Here is a 19,382-nt window from a genome sequence, read left to right as displayed (position 1 = left end):
GGCTCCCCTTGATGACATTACATTCATCTCTGGCACTCCTTTCCAGTATTGGTTATGCTTTCTCTCATAACCCTTCCCCATCACCCCAGACTCACTGGCCCCAGAAGTGAAGATGAAATACTCCCAGCTTCCCATACTCACAATGAGATTTTCCTTAAATGACATCATTCACTAACCTCTATACCCCAATCCAAATTTTCATGGTTGTTATGTGTTAACCACCACTACTTCTCTCTTTCTCTCTCTCTCTGTCTGCCTCTCTCTCTCTCCCTTTCTCCTTCGCTTTCTCCCTTCCTACTTTCTCGATAAGCTCAGTGCTTTTCTTTTCTATCCCAGCTTCTCTTTTGTACTAGGGAACTTCAACATACAATTTGATGTTCCCTCCAAAACCCTAAAATTCCACTTCTTCAGTCATCTCAATTCCCATGACCTACTTCTCCACTCCATTTTAGCTGTGCCCACAGGAACGGTCACACCTATGATCTTCTCATTCCATACAAGTGTTCTATTTCCATGATTAAGAACTCTGAAATTAGATCATAATCTCCTATCATTCTGTCTCCCCCTGTATTTTACTTCTCCTAAACTTGTTCTTTTTCCTTGTCATGACCTGAAATCCCTTCTTCCCCTCATTACTTTGCCTAGTCCACCCCTGCTCTGGCTGCAATCTCCTTGTTTCCCATCTTAACCCTTTAGTAAACTATTTCAATACCACACTATCCTCTGTTTTCAAATATGTTTCTCCCTTGTCCTGTCAATGACCACACCTTGTCAAGTCTGAACTCATCCACATTATCCCTTGTCTCCACTCTTACTCATATCTTAAAAGTTATACAACATTGCTAACTGGGTCTTCTACAAATTTATATTGTATATAATCTCAATTCAGACAACACTGAAGCAAGACAATCTTTTTATTCCTCCCCAAATAATTCTCTATCTCACTTTCTAAATGTTGTCATCTTCTCTCAAGCTTCTTGAGGCATTCCCTATTCAAACCCTCTCATCCAGGGTCTTTGGTTCATACAGCCAAATAGACACTCTCCTCCTCCTCGCCCTCCTTCTCTCACATGTCCTTGACACCATCTGCAGCTAATTCCTCCTTTCCTCCAGTCTCTGTGAGGAGGTGACCTTTCTTTTCACCAAGGTGACCTCCCCTATTTACATTGATTATATTTTCTCCCTTCTTTTCTTGAATATTGTTTTTCACTATCATCCCCCTCTCTCTAATCTTTAAATCTCTCCTCCTACTTGTTCCTTTCTTGCTGCCTACATACTTGTCTTCCCCCACTAGATTCTACAATCCTTGTTAGCTATCATCCTATATATCTTCTCCTTTGTTTAGAAAGAACTATCTATACTCAATGTCTTCACTGTTTTTCTCACTCTCTTCTATCACCTCTACAATGTGGTTTCTGAAATCATCACTCAACTGAAACTTCTCTCTCCAAAGTTAGCTATGATTCCTTAATGACCAAACCTAATGGTCTCAATTCTCATCCTTCCTGACTTCTTTGATACTCTTAACCACCTTCTCCACTTAGATAATCTGTCCTCTCTATATTTTTGTAATGCCACTCCCTTGTTTCTTTTCCTTCTAGCTTGTGTCTTCTTAGTCTCCTTTCCTCATTCATTATCCATGTCACAGCCACTACTACAGGGGCAGCTAGATGGTGCACTGCATAGAGCATCTGACCTGGAGTCAGGAAGATCTGAGTTTCAATTCAACTTCAGACACTTACTATCTATTTGGCCCTGGGCAAGTTGCTTAACCCCTATTTGCCTCACTTCCTCCTCTGTAAAATGTGCACATAGTAGAGAAGGAAATAGCAAACCCCTCCAGTATGTTTGTCAAGAAAATTCCAAATGTTATCACTAAGAGTCAGTAGTGACTGAACAACAATAACAATTGTGGGTGTACCCTAAGTCTCTGTCCTGAACCTGCTTTTTACTCTTTCCATTGGTGGTCTCATCAGCTCCAGTGAGTTCAAATAGTAGGCTAATGATTCTCAAATCTATATATCCAGCCTCTTTCTCTCCTGAGCTCCAGTAGAACACCAGAGATTGCTGATCGAACATTTCAAATTGGCTCTAGTAAGCATCTCAAATTCAATATGTCCAAAATAGAATTCATTTCCCTTTCCCTGCATCCACCTCTCTTCTGAACTCCCCTATTATTGTCGAAGGCATCAGCATCCTTTGGGTCACCCAGTTTCACAAACTCTGTGCTATCCTTGATTCCTTATTCTCACTCACCCCATAAGTTGCCAAATCTTGTGGTTTCTATCTCCACAATATCTCTTGCAAATATACCTTCCTCATCACTCAGTTTTTATCCTAATTAGGGTCTTCATTGCTTTTTACTTCAACTATTATAATAGCATCCTATTTATTTTCTCTATTTCAAGCCTTTTCTCATTCTAATTCATCATCCTCGAAGTCACTGAAACAATTTTCCTAAGGTGCAGTTGTGACTATGTCAACCCCTGCTCAGTAAGCCCCACTGGCTCATGCTTTCTGTAGGGTTAGCAGAATATAAGATCTTCCCTGTCCATTAATAGACCTATGTGACCACATATGTTCCCTTTTCCCTTGGAACAAGAGCTGTGTTCCCAGGTCTAAAGATACACAGGTACTTCAATCATGTATGTCTTGCTGCTTTGAACTTTGGCTCAGTTCACAGCTGTGATACATTCTGAGTTATATAGAGCCCTAGCAAGTGCTGAGTCAATTAGGCACTATGTACATAGGTTTTCAAGCTTTTTGGTCAATCAGAGCCCTAGTCTCTAAGGGGCACTGACCACCATACCATCTGGGACGCCACACTGACGGACATCAGGTAAACTGAGTTCGGTGCAGGGAAGGGTGAACAAGATGGCGCTGGAAGGGACGGCCCCACCCCTGGTTTATTTTTGTCGCTATAGTTCCAGCTTGTGTTCATTACTATAGCTTCGGGTTTGTTTGTGTGTGTTACCATGGTTCACTGGGCTGGCTGGCAGAGACTATATAATCAGAGTGCTTGCTTGAATAAATCGGAATTGCTTCATGACCCACTCTCCCGCTTCATTCTTTTACTCACGAGCTCCACAGGAGGACGAGCAGCCTGCTGGTCAGGCATAAGACTTGTTCCTCTTGGTAAGCTATGCCGTTACCATAGCACTCGTCTTTGTTATATATTCTGGGAGGTTGATATTTTACTTTGTGGCTCATTCATGGGAAGACTTTTCTTTGTAATTTGTCCAGATGAGACTTTGCGTAACGATTGTTAAGGATCCCCCTGGCTTTGATAACCCAGATGTTGGTGATCCTTGGTCTGGTGATGTAAATTATTCTATTACTTTATTTAGACAGCTAGAGCCCTATCTATTGGATTCTTTCTTGTATACTCACTTCTCTCTACTTATATATCTTTATCTTTTTGAATTGTTTAATTAAAGTAGGATTATTAACCCCTCTGAAGCTGTCTTTCTTTTAGAAAAGCAGATCAAGAAACTGTGTTAGCAGCCCTCCTGTGTGCTAGTGTTATTGGTCTTACATCTCCACAGCAGCTGCTAGTAGCATTATCGTTCCTTTAAGGATCAAATATAAATTCCTTGGTTTGGAATTTAAATCTCCATGTCAAGTCAACAAGCATTTATTAAGGATTTATTATGTGTCAGGCACCATACCAAGTGCTAGGGATATAAATAAAGATACCCCAAAAGTTTCAGATCTCAAGGAGCTCACAGACTAATAGAGGAGATAACATGCAGATAACTATGTATGAGCAAGATATATACAAGATAAATTGGAGATAATCAGAAAGAGAAGGCATGGCCATTTAAAGGGAGTGACAAAGGTGGGATTCTACCTGGAACTTCAGGGTACAAAGAGGAGGAAGAGAATTTCAGGCATGAGTAACAGCTAGTGAAAATGCCCAGAGTTGGGAGATGGAGGTCTTGTACAAGAAACAGCAAGAAAAAGAGTATCAGTGGATTGAAGATACGTGGATGGGGGTCAGTTGTAAGAAGAATGGAAATTTAGGAAGGGATTAGGTTATGAAAGCCTTTAAAACCTAGATAGAAGATTTTATGTTTTATCCTGAAAGTAATAGGAAAGCACTGCGGTTTATTGAATAGGGGTCTGAAATGGTCAGACCTATACTCTAGGGAGATCAGCTAGGCAGCTTAGTGGAGGTTGGGCTGGAATATCTTCACAATCTTGGCTCTTCTTACTTTTCCAGTCTTCTCACACATGACTCCATGGAATGATAAGGGAAGAGGGAAGGATAGAGGAGAGACAGAGAAATCATCTCCTCCCCTCTCTGTCTCACTCCACAACTGCTCCGAGCCTTGACTATCTCTCACATACACTGCTAGATGTCTGTTTTTACATGCAAGTCCAAAGAATATGACTGATTTTCTCAGCCCGTCAATGGATGTTTCATGCATGGTGTTAGTTCCTTCCATCTAATGGTCAAGACCCTGTCATCATATTGAGTTGATTAAAAAACTTCTTCAATGCTATTTTGAAGTATAGGAAAAACCCATCTCCTTCATACAAGGCAATTTTCATGGGCAAGGTACTAGCAGCTGTGAGAATCAGGGGAGGTTCTAAGTCAAAGGTGGCACTTTAGCTGAAGTTTGAAGAAATTAGGAATTCTGTGAAAAGGAAGTACATTCCAGCTATGAGGGACAACCAGTTCAAATGCTTGGAAATGTGAGGTGGAGTGCCATGTATGATGAATATTAAGAAAGCCAGTCTGACTGGACCAAAGAGTATGTGAAGAGAAATAATGTATAAGGAGACTGGAAAAATAGGCTGGGACTAGGCTATTAAAGACTTTACATGTTTGTATTTGATGTTAAAGATAATAAGGAATTACTGGAATGCATTGAGTAGAGGACTGACATGGGTACACCTGTGCTTTAGGAAAATCCTTTTAGTTAGCTTTGCAGCTGACAGATTGGAGCTGGAGAGACCTGAGGCAGGGAGATCAATTAGAATACTACCATTGTAATTGTCTAGGTGAGAGGTGAGCAGGGCCTGTGTTAAGGTGGCAGCTGAATGAATAGAGAAGGGATGTTGTTGTATAGGTATTGTGAAGTTAGAAATGACAAGATGTGGTGACTGGATGAGTGAGATGAAAGAAAGTGAAGAGTTGAAAATGACAAGGTTTATGAACCTGAGTGATTGGAAAAATGTTACTGCCTTCATCAAAAACAATATATTTTACAATAATTCACTCTCATTAGTAATGAGGAATGAAATGAGTAGAGCTAAGGAACCTTGTATACAGTAACAGCAATATTGCTGTAACAGCTTTGAGAAGCTAAGTCATTTTGACTATTTTAAATACCCAAAAATCTTATGAAGGCAGACACTATTCTCCATTCAGAGAAAGAACTGATAAACAGAAGTATCTGTGAAATGGTTTTACATATATACATATTTGTGTCTAATGGCAGCCATGTCTAGAGTGGATGGGGGAGGGAAGAGAAAAGAAAAAAAAAAGAAAATTACATGATAACTTTATTATTATATATTTAAAAGGAATATCAAGTTGTCCATAATAGATTTGCAATTCTATGTGCAATTATCTTTTTTTTTCTATTCTACTATGTTATGGAAATGATTGTTTTATTTCTTAAGTTCACAATAAAATAAATTTTAAAAAACAGGGCAGTTCATAACATGGGTGGATTTGGTAGGAAACATAACGAGTTCTGCTATAGACTTGTTGAGTTGGAGAGACCTAATAGATACCCAGTCTATTATGTACAAGAGGCATTCAGGTGCCCAGAGGTGATCCAGGCCTGAAGCTTAGAAGAAAAACTGTCATTGGATATTTATATGTGGGAGTCACCTGTATAGAGATAATAATTACACCCATGGGAGTTGATGAGGTCGCCATGAAAGACAGTACAGAGAAGAAGGCTAAGGACAGAGCCTTGGAGTGCATTCACATTTAGGCAGTGAAGACTTCTGGGACTGAGAATACACTGAGTGAGCATTAATAGTCATTTACATTTTAATAGCTCCATATAGCTCCAATACCCTTCAGAGCACTTTGACAAATAGCACACATGTCATTTGTTTTCCACAACCATTCAGTGAAGTTGCCGGGAGCAGCACTATTGTATCTTCTTTATACAAGAGGAAATCAAGGCTGAGAGACCCTGCCTTGAGAGCTAGTAGGAGTCCTTCCACTACACAAGAGTAAGTCACACTAGAGAAAAATGCACGACTGTAAGTTATTCAAGAACCAAGGTCTTTCTGTATTCTCCACAACAGGTACTCAATGAGTGCTTCTTGAAAGGAATTGAAGATTTAATAGATCAAGTCTAGGGCTTGCATGTTCATCCAGGCCTATTCCATGTCTCTATGGTAACTGCAGTCAGTAGACCTTGCAAGTGACCTGGCTTTTGGCAGCTATGAGCAAAAAAAAATTGTCATTAGACTAGTAAATTGGAGCTTATTGGTCTTGAGGGAAGAAGACAGAGGATAGAAAGGATGTATTTTTGTTCATTTCATATGCTGTACCTGAGACAAACCCTGCAATGGAGCTGGATAGAGGAGTGATGTAACTCTTCCAATAAGGAAGAAAGGAAGGAAGGGAGGGAGGGAGGGAGGGAAGGAGGAAGGGAGGAAGGAAAGAATGAAGGAACAAACAAAGGAAACCTTTACTGAGTGCTTACTAAGTGCCAGACACTGTGCTAAATTCTTTACAAATATCTCATTTAATTCTCACAATGGCTCTGGGAGGTAGAGGATATTATTTTTCTCTTTTTACAGTTGATAAAACTGAGGCAGATTGAGGTTAAATGACTTGCCCAGGATCACACAGGATCCCCTAAGTTTGAATTCAAGTCCTCCTGATTCCAGACCCAGTCTTCTATCCACTGAGACACCTAGCTAATAGGAATGGCTAAGAGAGAACAAACAGCTTTTTCTCCCAATGATTTTTGCCATCATGAATTTACCTTTGATATAACATTTTCTTTGATAAAGAATGTTCTCATCCTCATTTAACAACTGAGACTGAGCCAAATAAAGGACAACAGACTGCCCCAAGATATAAGAAAAATGTGTGAATAAGTAAAGGAGAGATTCTTCCCTTCATGAAGATACATATTTCAGAATAAACAGAGACCCTCTGCTTCTTTCCTATTGGCTCTTAAGTTTCACTTAACTGACTGCTGAGCCAGAACTCCATGCATCTGCTGAAAGGGCAGTTCTGATCCATGGCCTTCTTCTTCATGCAGGTGTAGAGGTATAAGGATGACTCTCTGAGCTCCAGAGGATCCACGCAATGGGCTGAAGACTGTGAGCTCATGGCTTCTTAGGCAAGCATGTGTCTAGGATTGGGGTATGTGTGTGTGTGTAGTATGTGTATATTACACACACATATGTGTGTGTGCATGTAAATGCATGTGTATACATATATGTATATATGTGTCTACTGTCTACTAGCTCATTCCTTACTGCCTTATAACATTCCCATGTCTCCTCCATCCTCAAAAACCCCTCACTTGATCCTTCAATTGCAGTTATCACTCTATACCTCTTTTTCTCTTTACATCTAAACTCCTTTAAAAGGCCATCTACCATAGGTGCTTTTCTGTTCTCTCCTGTTACTTCTTGATTCCTTACAATCCAGCTTCTGACCTTATCCTTCCACTGAAATTCCTCTCTCTAAAATACCAGTGATCTCTTAATTGACAAATCCAATGGCCTTTTCTCAATCCTCATTCTCCTTGACCTCTCTGTGGCCTCTAACAATGTTGATCACCCTCTTATCCTTGATAATCTCTTCCCTATAGGTTTTTGGGACACCCCTCTCTCCTGGTTCTCCTCCTACTTATCTGACTTCCCCTACGTCTACTTGGCTAAATCTGCATCCAGATCTTGACCTGTACCACTGGATTCTCTTGGGCCCTTTCCTCTTCTCCCTCTAGACTACTTCACCTGGTGACCTCATTAGCTCCTATGGATTGAATTACCATCTCTATACTAGCCATTCTCATATTTACCCATCTAGCCCTCTGCTAACTTCCTGGGTCACATCTCCAATTACCTTTTAATCATCACAAGCTGGATGTCCAGTAGACTTCTTAAATTCAACATGTCCCAAACTGAACTCATTATTTCCCCCCATAAACCCTCCCCCTTTTCTACCTTTCCTGTTACAAAGAGGGCAACACCATTTTCCCAGTCCCTCAGGCTCACCCTATGTGTCACCTTGGACTTTTCGTTATCTCTCCACCCCATCCAATCTGTTGCCAATCTGTCTTGTCAATTTTTTCTTTTCAATATCTCTCTAATGTGCCCCCTTCTTTCCACTGACAATGCCACCACTCTGGTGCAGGCCTCATCACCTCACACCCAGGCCTGCAGCAATAGCCTGAGAGAAATGATTATTTCTTGCCTCACATTAGTAATCAATTATTGATAGGACCAGTATTTTTTTTTTCAGAAGGCTGTAGGTTATTAAGTCTCTGAAGGATATTGTTGCTAATGAGATTGAATTAACTTTCTCCTCAGTCTTGCCCAGATCCAGCTCAACCTTAAAAGGAATTTAATCTAAAGTGGGGAAGCTCATTGTGTTCTACACAGGTATGGGTGGGGACAAATTCTTTGATTAGATTGCCCAAGGCTTAGCAATTCAGAAGTAAATGACATAAGCAAATTTACTACCGCCCCACCCCACACCCCCAGCCCCTCTCAGAACAGGTCTGCCTCTGATTGTAATATATTCATCCTCTTTCATTACTTATTGACCAATCAGGGTTGACTGCCAGCCTCAATAAAACCCACTCTTCCAAGGGCATATAAACTGTGAGCCCACCACCATGATTGGTGTTTGGCATTCAAAAGTGCCATTGGCCCTTTTATTAATAAAATGCCAGCATTATTAATAAAATGATTAATTACCCATAAATGACATCTCATTAACTTTTTAAACATCACAAGCTTGCTGGTGGTCTGCCTGCCTCAGGTCTCTCTCCACTCCACTCTAATGTCTGGCCACCAAGGTGCTTTCCTTAAGGTACAAGTCTGACAATGCCACCCCCTTCCCCCTTCAGTGAGCTCCAGTGAATACCTGTTGTTTCCAGGATCAAATACAAAATCCTCTAGCATTCAAAGCCCCTCATAACCTAGCCCCCTCTTACTTTTCCAGTCTTCTTATACCTTACTCCCTAACGTATACACTTCAGTCCAGTGATACTGGCCTCTTTCTTGTTCCATGAACATTACATGTCATCTCTTGACTCCAGGCATTTTCTCTGGCTGTCCCCTCTACCTGAAATGCTCTCACTCATCTCTACCTACCACTTTTCTTGACTTCCTTTAAGTCCCAACTAAAATTTTCTGCAACAAACCTTTCCCAACCCCTCTTAATTCTAGTACCTTCTCTCTGGTCATTATTTTCCGTGTATCATGTTTGCTTATTGTCTTCCCCCATTCGATTGTGAGCTACTTGAAGGCAGGGACTATCTTTTGCCTTTTTGCACCCCCAGCACTTAGCACAGGGCTGGCACATAGGACATGCTTAATTTTATTGGCTCACTAACTATATGCACTTCTGTACACACACACATATCATACATGCTCATATATGTGCAGTATGTGTGTGCATATTTACATGTATGTGCATGTAATTCTATTGCCCTGAACACATTAAAGTTTGCTATATACACACATGCACATATATACATGTATATGCACAAGTAAACTGAACTTTGTAAAACTTAAAATGCAAAATGTATAGCTATTATTAGGCAATTTTCCTTTAAATCCACAAATATTTAAGTATGTCACATGTATAGGAATATATTAATTCAATAAGCATTTGATAAGTATGTCATTATACATAGTAAGATATCACATATATTGTATATATAAAATAAATGTATACACATGTATATCTATTCAAAGGATAAGGGCTTTCTCCTCCTACAGGCTCCTTTGGTCCTCTCTTCTCTCTACCCCCACTTCATTTCACTCGAACATATCTTACACTGTGCTTGTAGGCACCCACTGTGTTAGATAATGTGTGAGGCTTCCCATGGAATGAAACAAGAAGTGGTGTTTTGAAGATCTGGAGAAAAGAGAGTTACAGAGGAGCATAGATATGAAAGTCCTTTTCCTCAACTCTCCTGGATTGAGAGTCACTATACACAAAGTCTCTGATCTTTATGAACTCTGAAATGGAGAATATTAACAGTATCCCAGCAGGATTGTCATTACCTCTGTTTAATGGTAAACAACTGACTTTGTATTAGCATGTATGATTCCCTGGGAGTGAAAAGAGGTTTGAAAGCTTCATAAAGATATTTTATTTAATACTTAGCTCAGTGTCACGTACAAGGAGGTATTTATTAATTCTTTTTTGCTGACAATGATACAATCTGACTATTCTCCATGACCTTCCTGAGGCAAAGGAATGATGAACAGATGAATTGTCCTGCCTCCCCCATTCTTTAACTCAGTGACAAACATTAGATCAGAATGGGGCTGTCCAAATAAGGAGGCCAAATTATGTTCATAGAGTTCTTGTAGGCTGCATCTGTTTTCATGGTGGTTTGATCAGTGAAGCTCTTGGGCTTTGTTGAAGAATAAATGTTTGGTTAAAATAAATGGATGAATAGATAGATAAATAGATGGTGGAAAGGCACGATATATAGATAGACGGACAGATGGACGGACACTCGGACGGATGGACAGATGGACAGATGGATGAACACTCGGATGGATAGACAGACAGACATAGATAGATAGATAGACAGACAGACAGATAGATAGATAGAACATGCTATCACGTGCCAATATTTGAAAGAACTTATATATAAGAAACCATTTGGCACTGGAATTTTTTCCCTGATTTCAGAAATCTTTTTTCCAGATATGGAAACTACATCACCTTAAGGAGTTATGAATTGATCTGTTCACAGGGAGCTCTTGAACCACTAAGAGTTAAAGAACTGCCTCATACTAATGGTTTAAATCAGGCTTTAGCACCCTACAATGAGTAGGCTAAAGATAGCCTGCAGGTTCATTTTTAGGAGATTGTTAACCCCTGATATAAACTATCCCAGTTCCATTGAATTGGGTTTTTCACTGTCCAAGCCTAATGCCAATAATTATGGCCCTGAAGTTTTTTCTCAGTAAAGCCTTTCTCATGTGGAGTCTCAGACGGAGATCTTCAATGATGTTCAGCAACGTATAGTCAAAAGGTGAATTAGGTTGTTCTACTATTCCCAAGATATTTGTAGGTCACCTTTGCTGTTTTAAAAAAGAACACTGAAACTATTTTAAAGCAAAGTTGGAGAGCATTCTATAAAAGTTTTATAACTCACTTAAAACCATAGAGGACTCACATCTTCCACGATAAAGATTTAAGCTCTAGGAACCAGGGAGTTGGGAATTGCTGTGTCAACTCCTATTGTGCCCCATATTTCATTAATGCCTTTATGTTTTTTTAAATACTTTAAGAATAAAGTTTATTTAAGATGTCAGGTTTCCCAAGCAGCACATTAAATGCGTAGAATACATTGGGATTGCTACCATTACTGTTATTTATTATGGTAGATTAGTTTATGGACTCACTGCCATAATCATGGCTTATTAACATACTGAATACTAAAAAGCTGACTAGATGATCCATAGTGAGCAGCCACAACATCTATCCACTTATTTATCGAAGGCCTTGCATTTAGCCTTGGCTGAGCAAAATGAAGATTCTTCTACATGTGTCCCAAAAACATTGACAATTTGGGTTCTATTGGCAGGGTGGGAGAGAAGAGGACAATTGTACCCATTTATTGAAACTCTCTCGTATCTAGTTCTCCTTAATTTTAATCTAGGAATAGGAATCAACAAAATCATCAAAGTTCTTCTTTGGGGCAAAAATCTCTTAGGAAAATGAGCTAAATTTGGATAATTAAAAACCTAGTCCTACCTGGACTAAAATAATCTAAATTGAGTGTGATGATGATAAGAAAAGCAGGCATCTTTGGAGCAGATTTATTTACTGGGATTGACTTGTTTACAAAAAGGAGTTATTAGCATCTGCATAAGCTGAAGTCTTTAAGAGCCACCTTTCCTACCAGGTCTTCAACATATACCAGAGACTTTGAAACAGTACCTACGTGGAGATCCATGACTTAGAAATGTCTTCTTTCCACACTTAAAGCAAGGAAAAGTTTTTGATAATTTTTAATCATGCTAGCAGAGTTTAGAAGGCAGAGACCAAATAATCAATCAGCTTTTATTAAGCACCTACTATGTAACATGTGCAAAAATAAAACCAGACCTGCTATCAAGGGATATACTATTTTACATATATAAACATTTAGAATAAATTCATATGGAATCAATAAACACAATGCAGTTAAATTCAAGGGAGGACACTACAGCAAAGACTTCAGGAAAGGGGATGCTTGAACTGTATCTTGAGAAAATAAGGGATTCTTTGAAGCAGAGGTAAGTGCATTCCAGGCTTGGGAGATGTTCAATGCAAAGGCTTACAGATGTGTTGCCAAATGTGAGGAAGAGAGAGAAATTCATTTTGTCACCAGGGTGAGGACCCTGCAGCCTTGAGGCCACATATGACCTTCTAGGTCCTTGGGTGTGACCTTTTGACATCCAAGTTTTACAGAACAAATCCTTTTATTAAAGGGATTTGTTCTGTGAAGTTTGGATCCAGTCAAAGGACTGTACTTGAGGACTTAGAGGGCCACATGTGGCCTTGAGGCTGCAGGTTCCCCATCCCTTGGGACTTCGGAGTATAGGAAATAACGTATATTAAAACTGATAAGAGAGTTTCCATTTTATCCTAGAGGCAAAGGGAAGCCCTGGATAGGACAATGATTTAGTCAGAGCTGCACTTAAAGAAAGTTGAACATAGGGTAAATTAGCCTTTATACTGTTTTTGTTCAGTTGTGTCCAACTCTTCATCATCCCATTTAGAGTTTTCCTGGCTAAGATACTAGAGTGGTTTGCCATTTCCTTCTCCAGATCATTTTACAGATAGGGAAACTGAGGCAAATTAAGTGACTTACCCAGGGTCATACAGCTAGTACATTGTCCAAGGCCAGATTTGAACTCAGGAAGATGAATCTTCCTGACTTCAGGCCTGGTGCTCTAACAACTGTACCACCTAGCTGCCTATAAATTGGCAGAGGGAGAGATAAGTCAAGGAGACAAATTAGGAAGGTATTTAAATAATCTAGGTGAAAAGTGATAAAGGCCTGAAATAAGGTGGTGACTGTGTGAGTGGAAAGAAGGAATCTAAAGTGAGAAATATTGTTAAAGCAGAGATGTCAAGATCTGCCAAATAATTTGGTGTGAAGGAGAATGAAAAGTTGAGTTTAAAACCAGGGTTATGTATGTGGGAGACTGGAAGAACAGTAGTGCCCTCTTCAAGAACAGGAACGGTTGGTAGAGGGGAGATTCTATTCTGTTTTATTTATTCTGTGCATGTTGGATTTAAGATGTCTCCTGAACATCCCGTTTGAAATGTCCAATAGGCAGGTGATGATGCAGGACTAGGGCCAATGGAAATACTTGGGGTGGATATAGATCTTGTATTTATCTGCACAGAGATGATTAAACTCATGGAAGATGATGAGGTTACCAAAGGGTTTAGAGAGAAAAGACCCTAAGACAGAGCTCGGGAGTTAGAGGTGTGCTGGAGCTAGCTCTCATGACAGCCAATGGTTAAATACTCAATGCGAGCATTTACACCTCAGTAATCAGTAAACACCACAGATCAGGGCTTAGTTTGTTGTTTTACTGATTGATTTAAGAAAATGATTGAGAAAATGTTGATGCAGATGAAACTAAAAAATATATCCTGCTTTCCAGAGATTTGGTTGTTAAACATTTACCAGCATACCATCATTTTAGAGTAAACTCACAATTAGGAGGCTTGACATGGATGAAGATTCAGCCAAAAGGGGGAGGAAAAAGCATAAGAAGGGCCATCAAACAGGTAAGAGAAGACCCTGGAGAAAGGAGTATCATAGAGGAGAGAGTATCCAGAATTTCCAGGAGGGGCTGGTCAGCAATATCAAATACAGCAGAAGTTCAAAAGGACAAGAAGTGAGAAAAAAAAACCCAAAACAGGAATCTGTGGTTAAGAGACTATTGGTTACTGGCAAATGCACCACTTAGCTTATTTTTTGGCTACACTGTGATCTCATCTGTGTGGGGAACTCCTGATTCAGGAACTACTCTGCCAATCATATCAGCAATTGTTCTGCAACTCATAGTTGGAGCACTGAGAAATTAAGTGACTTGCCCAGGGTCACACAGCTAATATGGGTCAGAGGGAGGATTTTAACCCAAGGCCAATGTCTGATCAGTGTGCCATGCTGCTTCTTACTCAAATACACAAATGGATCTTCAATCTCATCCATTTGGGAGCTCCTGCCAACAATTCAGAGTACAGCCTACCCAGGCCTGTCTGTCCTGGGGTGACTAGGTGGCACAGTGGGTAGAGAATCAGGCCTGGGGTCAGGAAGAACTGAGTCCAGATCCAGTCTCAGGCACTTACTAGTTGTGTGGCCCTAGACAAATTGCTTAACCTCTGTTTGCGTCAGTTTCCTCGACCGTAAAATGAAAACAATAATTAGCACCTAACTTTCAGGATTGTTCAGAGGATCAAGTGATATAATAATTATAAAGCATGGCACAGTGCCTGGCACACAATAGGACTATATAAATTATTAGTTATTTACTATGATCCTGTAGGTCTCTGGTCCATTGTCTCCTGAAAGTTCACTTCAGGAAGACCGCCCAATGGAAGTATTTGATGATTTTTCTTGACCTCTAGAAGGTGCCAGAGAAGTATTCTGCCTACATGTCTACAGGTCATCCCTGCCTTGCCAGCTGATGAGCCTATCTTCTCTCCCTTTCATATAACTCCTTAATGACACCCTCTCTTCTCTTCTGTGGAGTTCCTCATTGATTATATGTTTTGGCCTACTCACACCCCATGAACCTATTGATCCCCAGTTTTCCCGGTGGAGACATTGTTTTTTCCACAACTCGTTGCCATGTAGCAACATTGATAAAATATTTCTATTGAAAAGTTAGACCTTTATTTTTATCAGAAGTCTGCAGTCAATAAAACATCTTTTCAACTACTCACAAACATCTAACCCATTCTCCTCCTTCTTTTCAAGTCTTGGCTTAGCTCATCATCCATCTCTACTGTCTATCCAAGAACTACGTACCATTAGCAACCCACTCTGCTTCTTACATCCCTCAGAGATAATTATCTATTCATTTCCATTTCCAAGTCCTGAATAATATGAATTAATTGAGCATAGGGCAGAGGGACACAGGCAAGAGAAGGGGATGGGAAGAGGACACCAAAGGAGGAGAGGCAGACGACATGGAGTAGTGAAAAGAGCAGAGGACTAAGAATCAGGAGACAATTTCTCATCACTAGGCTTGACCTTACCAAGTTTGTGACCTTGAACAAGTCACTTCTTTTTGAGTCTTGTCTTATAAAAGGAGGAGGTTAGACTAGTTGATCACTACTAGTGTATATGTGTGTGTGTGTGTGTGTGTGTGTGTGTGTGTGTGTGCCATTTACATATATATGTAGCATGCTCTTAGATCTCCCCTTACCTTAAAGCATGGGTTACTGGACCAAAATGTTGGACAGGATTCCTAAATTTTGATTAGCTAGACATTGCAAATATTCTAGTTCCATAGTCCTTAGAAAAGGTCACTTTTTTAATCCATACACTTAACTCAAGGTAAGTGACCCTGACTGAGTTTCTTGAGTCCTGACCTTTCGTTGAAAACTGGAAGCTTAAGGCAGGATTGGTATTTGCTGTTACTGTTTTTTGGTTTTTGGTAGATCAGTTAGTTCGGCAGCGGACTTTTTAGAAAATAAAGGTCTGTATTAATCATTTGCAAATTGCAAAAGAAACATGGCCTGTGCATTCAACACTTAAAAAGAGGTTTATGCTGTGTTGAACCAGGAGCTGCCAATTTGCTAACCACGGTCCTGATGAAATATAGCCCTGCTGCTAAAGGGAATCATTTATTATGAGGAGCACATTTCTTTTCTACCATAAAGCTGCACAGATTAACTGTGCTTTTAATAAGAGAAGGAGTGTTATTGAAAAATGTTAAGGAAGGTGGGTGGCTTTTAACTTGAATTCTTGGAAACCCATAACCAGGATTTACTGCCCTCCCGTTTAGTAAGGTATCAAGACCCATTTGTTGCCCCAGTAACCAATGATACCACCTTCTGGATGTGGTTGATCACTGGGCTTTCTTGCTTAATTGATTTCTCCCATTCCTCCTGGTTCTGTAGGCCTCTCCCCTCAAGGCTCACAAGACCAGACCATCCCTCATCCCTACTTTCAGCTGACCCCATAATAAGTAGTGTCTTCTGAGGTCAGGCCAGTTTAGCTCTGGGCTTCAAAAGGCATGGAATGCATTTTGTCAAGAAAAAAGTAAACTTTGCAGCCAAGTGCACAGCACATTTTCCTAAGTGGAAACACTGTGTTAGAGGTAGAACATTACTTAGCAGTGGGTGGGTAGTGCATTGTTAAGCGGCTCATTTCTTTGCTGCTTGCCTGCCAGTCCAGGGACACTGCAGCAGCCCTCTTAGTGTAGGCTGCAGAGAGGAGAATGCAGCAATTGTGACTATTAAGAGCAGACAGTGGCTACATAATGTGGTCCCTAAGGGAGCTCCTGTCTGTGATTTTCCTACATAAACAATATAATACAACTCCCTGGGCTTGGCTCGCACACAAACACCATGTATAAAATGTTTCCTGCATATGGATACAGCATAATGAACTTCATTTTCAAAGCTATTGCTGCTACTGCTACTTCAAGATGTTTTTATCCATTAACACAAGGGGTAAGCAGAAGACTAATGAATAAAAACCCTCTTCCTCCATCTGTATTTGTAGCAGGAGTGGGGGCTGGGACTGACAAGGACCCCATCAGACAAGATTCCAGACCCTCTAGAACTTGTCTTCTAAACAGTGGTGTTGGAGAAAAAAGTCACAAATGGGGGCGGAAAAGGGGGGTTGGGAGGAGATAAGGGAGGACCAGTGATGTGACTTCTATTCTCTGAGAGCCTGAGGAGCTGATACAATCTGCAGTGTGCATTTTGTGGCTATAGATCAGGTGTATAGGGCTTTCTGCTACTCATACCTCCACCTGATGACTTCACACACTCCTGTTGTCTTTGCTTAAGAACAGCCTGCAAGTCTCTGATTAGGACATGCCTGGCTGTTCTGGGGCCTGCCAGATGATGAGCTGCTCCCACTAAAACTGCACTCCTGTCTGTGAGTCCTGGTGGGTTTTCTTCTGCCCACTCAGCCAGCAACTGCTCCATCCTCACCGCGTATGTCTTCTACTGTAGGCCATTGTGAGTACCAGTTCAGCCCGTAAAGTCAATGTTAGACAAAATGGTGTGTGTGTGTGTGTGTGTGTGTGTGTGTGTGTGTGTGTGTGTGTGTGTGTGTATGAATCCACAGGGCCTTTCAACATGTCTCTTTCAAACAAATCCTTTATGACCTTTTCTCTCCTAAGTTACCCTTTGACCTTTTTGTTGTAGGTCTGAAGTGTGTATCACCTGAAAGAGGAGAGAAAATCTCTGATTCAATTTCACATAAAGTCCTCTCCATCCATTCTATAATGTATATTGGAAATACTTATTTTATATAGGGTTTGCTCAATTTAGGATTTAAGAAAGAAAGAAAATCCCTCCCCATTTCAACATACTTCTTTAGGAGCACCCAAAATGCCAGATGCCAAGTGATCACTGTTTTCCTTCTGTTTACCACATAGCTTGCCCTGTAGGCCTAAATACTAACTACATGGTCTTTCAATTTAAGGGACCAGAGGTAGAGGGGAAGCTTAAAACAGGGAGCCTTCTTTTTTTCTTCTGAAGATCTAGGATGCAGTGGACAAATAGCCTGAAATATTTGCCCTGGAGCCCAAAGTTACATAGATTCTGATGCCCCAAACCAGCTGAGCAGAGACAGACTGTGACATAGAATTTTTTTTTTCTTTCATAATCCCTTTCTTCCTCTTTGGCAACCTTCTTCTCCCAGGATCTGTAGTGCCCCCACCCCTGCCTTGGGCATGAACCCTAATCCGAAGAAATGGTTGCGTAAGAGAATTTGGGCCTCTTAAAAGACCCAGCCCAGAAATAGTTTTGAACCATCACCCTCAAATCACACTGTATAAGTATCCCTGAAACCCTGTAAGGACACTTCTCCTGTTAAGAATACAAGATAGGCATGCAGACAGACAAAAAGGAAGTAAAGAGCAACTTGACTTCTTTTTCAATAAGTAGTCTCCTCCCTCTCAGGAGCAGTATCTAGTTTCCAGCTTGAACATCCTGCAATTTGGCAAAGAAGAATATAAAAGAGAAATACCTCCATACAGAAAGAATAAAATTAAATATTGAAGCAAAGAAAAGAAACAACTAACTGCCCCAAAAGGGGGACTATCATGAAGACTAAAGGATATAGGAAGAGAAAGTTAATCAGCAAGTGCTAGTGATCACCTAATATATTTATTTCTGTCTTTCCAGTATCATTGGAAGGACAAATACTGAAGTTGAAACTAAAATGCTTTGGCCACATAATGAGAAGATAAGACTTATTGGAAAAGACTCTGATGCTGGAACAGACAGAAGGTAAAAGAAGACGATGGCAGAGGATGAAATGGATAGATAGCCTCATCAAAGCAACGAACATGAGCTTGGACAGACTGCAGGAGACAGTGGAGGACAGAAGGGCTGGTGGTGCTATAGTTCATGGGGTCACAAAGAGTTGGACTCAACTGAACAAGCAACAATATGTCAGGTACTGTGCTAAGTGCTGGGTATGCAAAGAAAGCAAAAAATTGTTTCTGCTAGGAAATCGGAGAAATAAATTTACAGCAAGTTTCTCTGATAAAGGCCTTGTTTCTCAAATATATAGGGAACTGAGTCAAATTTATCCAACAAAGAACTATTTCCCAATTGATAAATAGTTAAAAGATGTAAACAGGCAGTTTTCAGAAGAAGAAATCAAAGTTATCAATAGTCGTATGAAAAAATTGTCTAAATCACTAATAACTAGGAAAATGCAAATTTAAACAATTCTGAGGTACCACCTCACACCTATCAGATTGGCTAATATGACAGAAAAGGAAAATGACAAATACTGGAGAGGAAGTAGAAAAATAGATACACTAATGCACTTTTGATAGAGTTGTGAACTGGTCTAACAATTCTGGAAAATAATTTGCAACTATTCCCCCAAAGCTATAAAACTGTGAATACCCTTTGACCCAGCAGCATCACTACTAGGTTTGCATTCCAAAGAGAAAGAAAATGGCCCTATGTACAAAAACAGTTAGAGCAGCTG

The sequence above is a fragment of the Notamacropus eugenii genome, chromosome 5, assembly GCF_028372415.1.
Source record: "Notamacropus eugenii isolate mMacEug1 chromosome 5, mMacEug1.pri_v2, whole genome shotgun sequence".
NCBI classification, from domain to species: Eukaryota; Metazoa; Chordata; class Mammalia; order Diprotodontia; family Macropodidae; genus Notamacropus; species Notamacropus eugenii.
Note: the sequence above shows the minus strand (reverse complement) of the source record.